A 13,441-nucleotide genomic window follows, 5' to 3' on the forward strand; every position below is an offset into this window, starting at 1 on the left:
CTGGTATTCTATTCCTTCTTTTCGTTTTAATTACAATTATAAATACAATTATAAAATATGTACAAATATAAAAAAAAATATCTGCGACAGAAGACAGATTGCTCTAAAAAAAGTGAAGAATTCAAATAATCTTAAATAATATTTGAAAAACTTTTTTTCAATTTCCAATTATTTTTCAAAAAAATGATCTTGTTAAAAGGTTACAAAAATCTTATAGAATCCAGCGAAAAAGTCTGTCACAAAAAAAAATCTTGTGTCCAAAAAAATACAAATGCCTGAGAAATATTTAAAAAATCATTTATTGTTTCAAGAAATGTCAAAATTAAGAGAAAATGAAACTTTCATAATTATTTTTTGGGAAAAAACAAATGTTGTGATTACTAGTCAAAGAAATTGAAAGCTGCAAAGAATGTGTCAGATAATGATTTAAGAAATTGGATGTTTATTGAACCCTCATTCACCCCCTAGAATGGCTAAATTCCCCCCCAGGGGGGAATTCCTCACCGGTTGAGAAACACTGCTCTAAAAAATAACCCTGCAAAGTTAGAAAAAACACGAAATTTTAAATTGAAATTTTTTCTTCTAAATGAAAAAATGACCCTTCTGGGTCAATGTAGATTCAAAAAGAACATAAAAAAATGGCAGAGTTTTTAAAACTTTTTTAGTGTTTTTTTCGATGAAAAATACGTTTTTTCGGAATTCTGAGTACGCCATCAAATCGGGCGTCTTATTTTACATAAAAGTTCCTTTGACACTAGTGCGTCCATCCCGGGAATTCCCGGGACAAAATTCCCGGGATTTTTCCAAAACCGGGAATTCCCGAATCCCGGGATTTTTTATAATTTGTCCCGGGAATTCCCGAAATTGAAAAAAAAAAACAAATTTTGGTCTGAAAATTCAGATTTGGTTGTGGAAATAGATGACAAGTTGAATATTTAGTAATGGATTAGAATTTTAAAGCATTTTTTTTAAAAGGTCCTAAATTTTCATTATTTGTTATTTGAGGTTTTTTAATATCCCTGACTCAAAGTGGTTTTAAAAACACCCAAAAGCCAAAAATTGTAGTATATTTATGATTTTTTATTTGAAAAAAAAAACATATTAAATTATTTTTCATAAAACACTGTAATATTGGTTAAATCAAGACAAATGTTACGAATTAAGACAGCTATTTGAGCCATTTTTCTGCATAATGTTTTGAATGACTTCGGTTTGAACAGGAACATAACAAAACAATAAGTACGCCGATTTCCAAGTTTATTGCTCTAAAATCTCCTGCACCTATTCAGACTGTAGTCCCGATTTTCCTAGTTGGCAATAGTATCTTATAAATAATTTGTAAAATATATTTTATATTTAACATGAAATTCAAAATATACTTTATATTTTACATTGTTTTCGCATTTTATTTTTTTTTTACATTTTCAATAAAATTTCAAGCTTTTCAAATATTAAAAAAATAAAATATTTTTCCCGTTTCCCGGGAAATTTAAAACCCGGGAAAATTGGACGCCCTATTTGACACCAAATTTCTATCTCATCACTGTTTCAGGCTGCAAATGATTGAAAAACATGTCTTTTTTCGCAAGTTCGAAAATTGAAGGGGTCGTATCGCTCCTCTTTCTCGAGATATCAAAAAACGGACCTTGGATTCGTGATCACTGATCAGGGACAAAAGTTACCCCTTAGGACAAAGTTTCACGCAAATTGAAGAGGGGTCGGGGCAACTTTTCCCGATTTCGTGTGAGTTGGTAGAGAATATCAAAACAAAGAAAAAAGATCTCTTGGAGGTTTTTTGCAGCACTTTTTAGAAAAATGTATGTAACTCAATCCAAACATTTTTTTTTTCTTTGTTTTCTACAATGAATTTTAGTCAATTTCGCACAACTTTCTAGAACAAATCTAATTTTTTACCCACATACTGACGAGATACAGGCCCCCCTCTCCCCTAAATAAAAAAAATATTTTTTTAAATTGATAAAAAATCAACAGATTGGAATAACTTTTTCAAATTTTTAAACCATTGAATGGAATTGAATCTTTTGCTCAGGAACATAGGGTGAATGCAACTGTTTTGATTCTACCTAAGAATATTTTTTTCTTAAGATCCTATTAGATCCAATTCAACAAGAATCATAAAAATTGGAAAAATTTGAGTGGAATTTGGTTGAAGTAACTTTTACCACTTTTTAACTCAGTGAAAAAAGCAGTAAATTTCATTAACTTCAGAACGTAGGGTAAGCGCATATCTGTTTGTTCGACCTTAGTGAATGTAATACAACTGTTTGAAGTTACATTATAAGAATTTAAGCTCATGAAAATGAGTTAAGTTTATAGAAATGAGTTAAAAATGCCTTTTGCTTTGGAACATAGGAAAGATGCACCTAATGAGCATCTACTTAAGTGAAGGTGGTTGTTAAGATCCTACCAAACCAAACTCAACAAAAATACACGGTATGGCGGAAGCAATTTATTATAAATCAAGATAACCATGGGTATGTAAAATACGTAAAAAGTTGTGTTTCTCCTTCCTGATAAAGAATATGTACGATTTAAAATATTGTATCGGTGAAAAATGCGATTTTCAGAAAGTGTTTTTTCATATCAACGGAGACGCCTGGTACTAATAAGAAGTTGATAATTTAGATTGAAGGTTTTAAGTTTATAGTAAATTTAGGCATGAGAAATGCAAAACATTTTGAAAGACGACAAATAATAAGGCAAACAGAGAAAGAGGCTTGGCGTAAAGCTTAAGTGTGATTTATTAACCTCGAAAGTCACAAGTTCTTTTTCAACACTTTCTTTTGTTGTTTCTTTATTTTGGACTTGATCATTGCTGTACAGCAAACACTGTCAAGAAGGTCTAGAACAGTTGAAGATCACTTGCGTAGAGAGAATGAAGCACAACAATTGTAAACCGATTGTACTTTGTACACCAAACATTTGTGTTTACATATCTATTTGCGTTACCCAAAATAAAAGTTTGACAATTTATGATGACCATTTCACCGAAATTGTTCAAGGCGTTTAATTTTCTCTTTGGGTTGTTGGTGGAGGCGGAAAGCAGTTGAAAATTTATTTCAATGCTTCAGCAAAGCGAAAACCAATCTTCCCAGCTTTCGTTCATGAGCAATTCTCTGAGATTTCGGTCATTCGATTTTTTTTGTATTTTTTAATCCGGCTGAAACTTTTTTGGTGCCTTCGGTATGCCCAAAGAAGCCATTTTGCATCATTAGTTTGTCCATATAATTTTCCATACAAATTTGGCAGCTGTCCATACAAAAATGATATGTGAAAATTCAAAAATCTGTATCTTTTGAAGGAATTTTTTGATCGATTTGGTGTCTTCGGCAAAGTTGTAGGTATGAATATGGACTACACTGAAAAAAATTGATACACGATAAAAAAAAATTTGGTGATTTTTAATTTAACTTTTTGTCACTAAAACTTGATTTGCAAAAAAACACTATTTTTAATTTTTTTCATTTTTTGATATGTTTTAGAGGACATAAAATGCCAACTTTTCAGAAATTTCCAGAATGGGCAAAAAATCTTTGACCGAGTTATGATTTTTTGAATCAATACAGATTTTTTCAAAAAATCGAAATATTGGTCGCAAAAATTTTTCAACTTCATTTTTCGATGTAAAATCGAATTTGCAATCAAAAAGTACTTTAGTGAATTTTTGAAAAAGTGCACCATTTTCAAGTTATAACCTTTTTTAGGTAACTTTTTTGAAAATAGTCGCAGTTTTTCATTTTTTAAAAATAGTGCCCATGTTTGCCCACTATTGAAAAAAATATTTTTGAAGAGCTGAGAAAATTCTCTATATTTTGCTTCTTCGGACTTTGTTGATACGACCCTTAGTTGCTGAGATATTGCCATGCAAAGGTTAAAAAACATGAAAATTGATGTTTTCTAAGTCTCACCCAAACAACCCACTATTTTCTAATGTCGATATCTCAGCAACTATAGGTCCGATTCACAATGTTAATATATGAAACATTTGTGAAATTTTCCGATCTTTTCGAAAAAAATATTTTCAAAAATTCAAAATCAAGACTAACATTTCAAACAGGCCAAACATTCAATATTACGCCCATTTGAAATGTTAGTCTTGATTTAAAATTTTTGAAAGTATTTTTTTCGAAAAGATCGGAAAATTTCACGAATGTTTCACGTTTCAACATTGTAAATCGGACCTATAGTTGCTGAGATATCGACATTAGAAAATGGTGGGTTGTTTGGGTGAGACTTAGAAAACATCAATTTTCCTGTTTTTTAACATTTGCATGGCAATATCTCAGCAACTAAGGGTTGTATCAACAAAGTCCGAAAAAGCAAAATATAGAGAATTTTCTCAACTTTCCAAAAATATTTTTTCCAAAAGTGGGCAAACATGGGCACTATTTTTAAAAAATGAAAAACTGCGACTATTTTCAAAAAAGTTACTTAAAAATGGCTATAACTTAAAAACGGTACACTTTATCAAAATTTCACTAAAGTACTTTTTGATTGCAAATTCGATTTTACATCGAAAAATGAAGTTGAAAAATTTTTGCGACCAATATTTCGATTTTTTTTAAAAATCTGTATTGATTCAAAAAATCATAACTCGGTCAAAGATTTTTTGCCCATTCTGGAAATTTCTGAAAAGTTGGCATTTTATGTCCTCTAAAACATATCAAAAAATGAAAAAAATTAAAAATAGTGTTTTTTTGCAAATCAAGTTTTAGTGACAAAAAGTTAAATTAAAAATCACCAAATTTTTTTTTACCGTGTATCAATTTTTTTCAGTGTAGTCCATATCCATACCTACAACTTTGCCGAAGACACCAAATCGATCAAAAAATTCCTTCAAAAGATACAGATTTTTGAATTTTCACATATCATTTTTGTATGGACAGCTGCCAAATTTGTATGGAAAATTATATGGACAAACTAATGATGCAAAATGGCTTCTTTGGGCATACCGAAGGCACCAAAAAAGTTTCAGCCGGATTAAAAAATACAAAAATTAAAATTAAAGAAAAAAGACCGATTCCGTAGAGAACTGCTCTCATGTCACACGAGCAACTTTGGGATCGTGTTGTTGTTGTTGATGTGCTAACGTTGTGCCAGACAACGCAAAGTGATAGAATTGCGAGTAAAATGTCGATAAATTTGTCAAATCGTCGTGATTGTGCTAGCCTACCTCATGCACGTTTGACAATGAATGAATCGTTTTTTTTTTCAAGTTTTTGAGAACAGCTTTTTAAGTAACACAAATGGCGTCATCAATTTATCAAAAAAATCCACATAAGACAACATAGCACGATCACGACGAAATGTTGTGGCGTTTAACACTTTAGCTTTCGGGACTTGATTCAAAAATGATTACAGTCAGGGCTACGATTTGTACGGAGGAGTAACGTAAGAATTATGTGGTTTCAGTATGCTTAATTTATGTTTCAAAAACGTTGGTGGATATATTTCTAAGGCAACCTTATTCTTCTTCAAATTTACTTTGCATAAAACTGAGTACCGTAAACTGGGGTCAATCGGGACACATGGGGTGAATTGGGACAGCAGTTTTAACCATGTTAGAGCACAATATTTTGATTTTTCTGGTTGGTTTTGGTTAGAACAGACTCTGGCCAACAAGATGTGTACATCCATTTCCAAATTTAAAAGCTTTAAGTGCTCTAAAAACTGCTGTCCCTATTCAGACTATAGTCCCGATTCACCCCAGATTACGGTAAACGATAACCGTACTAAACGCAAGGTTAGCTGTTATAAGCAGAAGTAGAACATTCAGTTGGATGGTGAGGATAAGAGAACGAACATTTTTCGAATAAATTAGTGTTAACCGAAATGCCAGCTCATGACGCAGTTCAAATATTTTATACTTCTTGGATTAAGACTGCAATTTAAATTATGAACTCGCCAAAAGGTTGCAATTTCTTCGCAAGAAAATCAAATCATTCAAAATAGTTTTGAGGGAAATGATGTCTGCTCTTCAGAAGTTTTTTTTTCTTTTTTAAGAATTCACAAATCGAATTATTCAGATGCTCTTAGACCAGGTAAAGTAAATCAGAAGAAGTGTTCGGAGCACCCTAGTGCATCATTCACAGCAGCAAGATGTTTTGTCAGAAAAAAATCAGGTACGCAAAAAAGTATTAGCATTACACTCAAAATTGGTTATACAAACTGCCCTGTTTGTTATGTTCTACTTGAGATTTGCGGAAATAAACAAAAATGAAAACTGTTTTTCCAAAATGTTTACTTCCTTTTTTGAATGCTTCGTTGCTAAGTACAGGAGTGTTAGTACAATATGTTTACAAACATTTGCAGGTCTTCTTTTGCAAAATACAAAATCCATATAACTGAAGATTAAGCTGCGCAAAAAATATTTAACAAGTTCCACATCAAACTTCTTATTTCCAAACTGTTCCAGTCTATTTGACGTATATCGACCGACGTGATTGCGGCTAACTAACCCCGATAATTAGTGCTAGTTTGTACGATCCTGCTAATCGGTTAGACAATATTGATTGATCTTAATCGACTAGCGCGTGATTGTGACCGGCTAGATCGCATATTCAAATCGGTTGAAACTCCTAGGGTAGAACAATTATCCTGAACTTGTCTTACGAAACAATACACATAAATACCGATTGAACAAATTTAATACATAAGTATAATTGGTAATTTTTGTTTTGTTTAGTATTTCTAGCGAAAGATTTTAAAACTTTTTGAAATATTTTTAATATTATAAATCTAATTTTTACAAACATTGATATCAAAGTCTTTTGAAAGTCACTTTTAAATTTAAATTTAGTGGACATGTGTCAAAAGTTTCAACCATATCTAAAAGCTTCGTGTTGAACAAATTTGCAATTCGACGTAAATTAGTCACTCTACCTTTTAAAATAGAACGCTTGTGTAGCGATATTAAGATTGTTGTTAAATACGCAACTAAGACTTAAAATTTTCTAAAGTTTAATAAAATTTCAAGCTACAATATGACTCTAAACCAATTACCTGGTCCGTGCAAATTGAATCACGTGCTACTTTTAGCTCTCAAGTGCTGGCAACAGTTGCGCTCCCGTTGAGGTAGCAATGGTAGAAAAGCAACCCAAAGCGCGCGTTTTTTTTTTTTTGCAAACTCAATATTTGCGCAACTCTTTATAGTACTGGTATAATAAAGCATCAACAACGCGCCATTATGGTCATATCGGGCATTTGTGTCTCACTTGACGACAAGCTATCTACCTCTTCCTCCGGATTGATATCGAACGATACAGGCTTACGCGAGTTCATGCGACGACGACCTTGGCTTATTCTTGAGGTGGAAAGTTCTATTTTAAAGAAAAATTGAAGGGTCATGCATAATTTAGGTGTGCCACGTGACGAGGGGAAAGTTTGGCTGTCACGATATCTTACCAACTGATCGTCTTGAACTGATAATTATAATTCAAATTTGGTCACCTGTTTCAGTCATGGACTTGGCATGGCGTTGTGGTAATTGACCGGAAATTGAGCTGCTATGAAGTTATATTTTCATTTGTTGAGATAAAATCGAAAATTATACAAGCGATGATTTGTCGATTTTCTAGTCGCAGTCAAAAGTTTATGATAAAAGTTTTTAATTGGGTGTGTATGATGGTTTAATCGTTATAAGCTGTTTGATAATTGAACTTTAATTGGTTTTCAATCAAATTTCACCTCACAGTGACACATTATTAAGGGTAGATCTTCAATAACTTGGGTTCGTTGGAAAGGTCTATTGATTACCCATCCAACGATGGGTTGCATGATGGAATCGGACATCATTTTGAACAAAATATCTAAGATCCGGCGTTTAAAAAGTGTACAAAATACACTTAAGTGCTTATAACTTTTGATGGGGTAGTCAGATTTTCAATCTCTTTGACTCTTTGGAAAGTCACATCAAACGATGTGTCGCATGGTTGATCCGGACAACGTGTTCATCAAAATATCTGAGATCCGGCCTCAAAAAAGTGCTTAAATGACACTTGAGTGCTTATAACTATTGATAGGGTTGTCAGACTTTCTACGTTTTGGGCTCGTTGGAAAGGTCTTTTAAATCTATATATATAAATAATTTCGACGGGTTTGTTCGAACGCGAATCAATTCAACACGGAATGTCGGATCGAGGTGCTCTTTGTTGCGTTGGGTTCGTATAAGTCCAAGGAAGGTTCTTACGCCAAAAAGTTACAACTTTGGCCACTCTGGAACCGATTGCGGAAAATTTACAGATTGTATGGGAAAAGTAACGTAAAATCAAATTTTGATCACAGGAGGCTGAATAAGCAAAAAAAGTTAAAAACGTCAACAAACGAAAAAAAGGCAGAACGAAGTTTGTCGGGTAACGCTTGTACCTTTATAAAAATGTATAGCATGACGTGTTTTCTTACAAAAACCACCCTTTTTACAATCTTCCGGACTTGAGCCTGAATCGGTTTTTTGCATAACTTTTAAAGTACTTTACTAAACTTCACAATTTATAGATAGTGACTTATGGGACTCCAAGACGGATCGAATGAGACCAAAACGGTCAAAATCGGTTCAGCCAGTCCCGAGATAATCAAGTGCAATTATTTTGATCAACATCCGCACAGACATTTGCTCAGAATTTGATTCTGAGTCGATATGTACACGTGAAGGTGGGTCTACGAGGTCAAATAACGAAGTTCATTTTACGAATGATTGTATAGCCTTTCCTCATTGAGGTAAGTAGGCAAAAAGTGTTTATTAGACCTTTTTAAAAATAAAACTCCAAAAGTTATGATTAAGTGTTTCAATTGTAATTTTAACAAGAATTTTTTTCAGAAATAAGTCGTTAAATAAAAGAAAAACTTTAAACAAGTCAATTTTGGGAAAATCGGGACAATACTCAAATAACTTGGGATTCGTTATTTTCCGGTTTAGAAGAATCAAGTCCTGATTCAACCCATTTGACAAAAGTTTCGATTAAATTGATGCTTTTAAACATCTTTTCAATCAGTAGCTAAATTTTATTTAATTCTTAGATTTTTCTAATAGATTTCGCAATAGATCCCATTCTAAAACAACTGATTTTCAGCAATAGTTAGTATTTTCTCATTTTTTTCTAACTCTTGGTAATCTCTTAGTTATAAGCAATAATCGTTCCAAATGGATTGAGTTTTAACACACAGCTGAAAGGAACTCCAAAACTCTGTTATGTACTGCAAATGAACTTATTGTATCATGATTATTCACGAATAAAAACTAATTGAAATTGATTAAATTTTAACAAAAATCATTTGTTTTATGAAAATCCAACCAAGAAACTTAGAATCTTCATAAAATTTTCGTAAAATTGTCATGATTTCATCGATAACTGGGCAATTTCTGGGTCCTTTACCAAATCCTCGTGACATTTTTTCCCAATTAAATATCGATTCTTATATCTTATCCCTCTACTGCCCAAATGTTTTTTTCGAAAATTTTTATTTTTCCCGTGTTCAGGAGGTCATTTTGAGCAACTTTTGTTCTACGAAAAACTTTACTTCTTTTGTTTTATGTTTTTCTTGTTTTATTTTTAGTATTTTAATTTGCATTTATCTTGTTTAGTTTATCTTTGTTTTTGGTAGTATTTGGCATATTCTACCACCTCCTATCATTACATTTTGCCTTTCTAATTTTTTCATGTTTTTAAAGTCACTTTTTATCTTTTTTGCATGTTTTTCACATTTTCCGCTATAGAATGATACCATTATCATTTAAATTGTGAAAAAATGCGTAGAGGCGTAGTCTGGGACACAACAAAAATTACTGCATACTTATTTTTACTTAAAATATAGGAAATGTTAGTAAAAAACACAGCCAAAGTTGACCCCTGAAAAAATGACATTTTTAAAAACATTGTCAAAGTCACATAAAACAAGTAAAAATTCAAACCCATGAGTATTCCAAAATTTAAAGAGTTCTTCCCGAAGGCGGGGTTAGGTTGTAGAGGGTTATCTTATATCTTTAAAATATAAAAAAAAAACATTTACACCAGTTTAATGGCAAATTTGGCCGTTCTAACATAAATCAAATAAACAATTTAAATTCAATTTCAAAAATAGGCAACTAGCAAAGGCCACAATGCTGCAGAAGGTTATACATAAGTCTAATAATACATAATTGACCGATTCTTAGCGAAGCTACACCAAAATGTCACATTTTTCAATTTTCAATGAGATTTTTAATATGAAGAAAAACATTTTTATTATGATGCAATAATTGCAATGTGCTTTAAATGCATTTTCTTACCTTAAAAGCCAAGAATATTGACCAAATGTGGTCTGCAAGCCATTGAACGGGAGAGGAGTTTTTTCATAAATCTGCTCCTTTCGTTGTCCCGTCACGAAAAGAAATGGCTGGCAAAAACTCAAATTTCAACCAATTCTTTCAGTTCAAGGAGCAAAAGATTCGTTTTTTAATTTGTGATAATGTGTAGAAGAGCAAAAGTTTTTAAAAATCAAACTGGCAAAACTGTAGCGATTTTTGTAGTGTGCCTTTTAAAAGTCCAGTTTTACGATGTTGTCCCGTCACGCTACATTTTTATTTCAGGAGAAGCACAGGTACTATATGGTTAATTCTGCATGATATTTCTTTTAAGGAAAATCAATTATCTTTCCAAATATGTTATAACATTGGGGGGTTTCTTCTTTTATTTTGCCACTACAGCCAAAACGCTGAAAAAAACTTGGATTTTTTTTGAAAAGGAGCCGAAGAATCGGTCAATTAAGCTTTCCTATTTTTGTGAAAGTGACAGGGTTTTAACGCTGCACAAATAAATATTTGAAATATTTATAAAGAATATTTATCTGGAACATCAACAAACATTCAACACCATTTGAATAGGTAAAATTTACTAACTTGACTGTTAATTGCTTTCATTGGCACTTTCGAAAGTATCTTCAAGATATTTAAAGAATGAAAGAGAGCAACGCAATAAAGATTTAAAGTTGAAAATACACAGTTGAAATTAAGTAAATTTTAGAAGGATGAAAATTTTATGCCTAAATATAATCTTCTAACTTTACCACAATTTATGTAGAAGAAAGTTCAATTACACGAAAAAGTTGAAAATTTACACAGTTTTCAAGGCAATATTACCCATTTTTGTTGAATCAAAATCTGTCCCAGGTATAATGTTACCATGATTTTATTTTATTGTGTAAAATATTGTCATATCATGGATTTCTTATGCAGTTTGATCGAATCAAATGTTAAACTATTGTATTTCTTCAGCAGCTCTTCTTCTTATATATCTACCCGGGCAGACGGCAAGAACAAAATTCATTCCATTTCAATAACAAATACTTTCCCCCTTTTTCTCGAGCTTGGGAGTTTAGGTGTTAAAGTAAAAGAAAATGTTATAGATCTTCTTGAAAAACCCATGAGTAAGAGATTAATAACAGTTTATGTTATCATAAAAAGATTTTTTTTTAGTCTGATATTGGTTGAAAGCCAAAACGACTTGGGAATAACATTTTTTGTTTTGGAAAAATAACTCCAACTGTTATCGGGCTGATCGGATTAGTTGTTAAAAAAAAATAATAATAACAAAGATTTTTTCGAAGAATACCTACAAATTTGATTAGTCTGTTATTAGAATAACGATCCAATAACAAAATAAAAATCATAACGACGAATAACAAATCCTGTTATAAATAACATTAAATGTTATTGGTTAGTATTTTCAAATATCAAAAAAAGTTATTCCCAACTTATTTCCGTTTGCTCGGGTATTTCTAATAAAATGACCTCTATAATTGTTCCACTTGGTAATTACTCTTAGCTTTAAGAAAAATTTTATTACAAAAGCCGACTCGGTCTTTACCAGGTCCCAGCACCGAAAAGGACCTAATAAAAATAATTTTATGAAAAAAAATTGTTCCACTTGAAACATTAAAAAACAACAATCAATGCAGCAAGTGAAAGTCAAGAATTTCTGCCAAATCACTGTTCCTTCTCTCATTCACAGTTGCAAGCGGTGAGTAAATCGCGTTAAAATAGCACCCAACACTCTTGTTACAGTATCAATTAGTGTGGTCAAAAATGAGCAATTACTGTCAACGTAAATCAACTTTATGGGCCGAACGTGCGTGACTCTTTTATTGCAGTTGGCGAATCACGTTTTTGTGAGAAGCATGATCATTCTTATTGAAACATTTAGAGTTACGTTTGATTCAAGTTTTTTTTCCTGTGCATACATCCTGCATTTCTGAAAAAAATCTTGAACCAGTTTATACCGCTTGAAATGAGTTTTATTTGGTTCATCTTTATTTGTCTTAACTACACTCATCCAATTCACACTTGGTTTTTTATCAGATTTAAGATTCGACTTTTTTTTTAAATTCACTAAGTTTGATCAGAATTTTAATTATTAGTGCTTCAAAATTATTTAAAAAGGTCTCATAAGATTTAGTTATAATTTTTTTTTATTTAATCAAGCTGATTAAACAGATAAGAAAATCAACCAAACACTCTGATGCGATTACACACATAAACAAAGATGGCCTGTTCGAGCAATAAATACTTCAGTTTACGCAAAAACCGAAAATAAAGCAGACACAAGCGTTGTCGGGCCGATCGTAAATTACCTTTTGGCTGGGATTTGAACTCATAATTTTACCGTGCTGAACGGGATTTGCACAAGGAAAGTGCAAATGTTCAAGAAGAGAGAGAAATAAACATTCAAGCAGAGTAAACCTTAACACAAAAGAAGAGTTGAAGTGGGTGAAAATAACTTCAAAGGTTGTAAAATCTAAGCACCACACCCGCAAACAGAAATAGCGTTCAAACCCATGGCGAGAATGGCTGCACGTGTGACACTTTGAGTGTTGTGTTTGTTTTACTTGGTCACTTGCGCGGGGAGAAATGACCACAGGAATAGGACTTTGCGAAGGAACGTGTAGAGCGAGCATGGGCACGTGTGAAAATAAAGCGTTGAAGATATGTTGCAGTAATTTGTTGTCTGATTTGTTGGTTTGTTGATATTTTGTTAATCTTTATTTAATGAAAAAATATTTAAATGTTTAAGTAAGCTGACGCAAATGTAGAAGTGTCAATTCGAATATCACGATCAATAATTATAAAACGTAAGAGTCACATGCAAATAAAGTAATGTTTATAGGATGTCCTGCAAATATAATAGCAGCTTTATTTAATTCTAGAAAAAAAAATCGACGGATATTTCAAAAAAGGTGTTGGTCACTTGTAGTAAACAAATTCATAAACTACTTTCTAGGAACACAATATTGCACACCATTGGCAACAGCAATCCTACCGTTTATCCTGTGTTGTTTGATAAAGATTAGCACCTTGTATATCTTCGCAAAACAAGTTGTTTCTTTTGGTCAGCAGATGCCGATCCTAAAATATCGCTTGAGTTTTGGTCTTTATATTGGGCTGACTGTT

Source organism: Culex pipiens, chromosome 2, assembly GCF_016801865.2.
Source record: "Culex pipiens pallens isolate TS chromosome 2, TS_CPP_V2, whole genome shotgun sequence".
In the NCBI taxonomy this organism is placed as follows: Eukaryota; Metazoa; Arthropoda; class Insecta; order Diptera; family Culicidae; genus Culex; species Culex pipiens.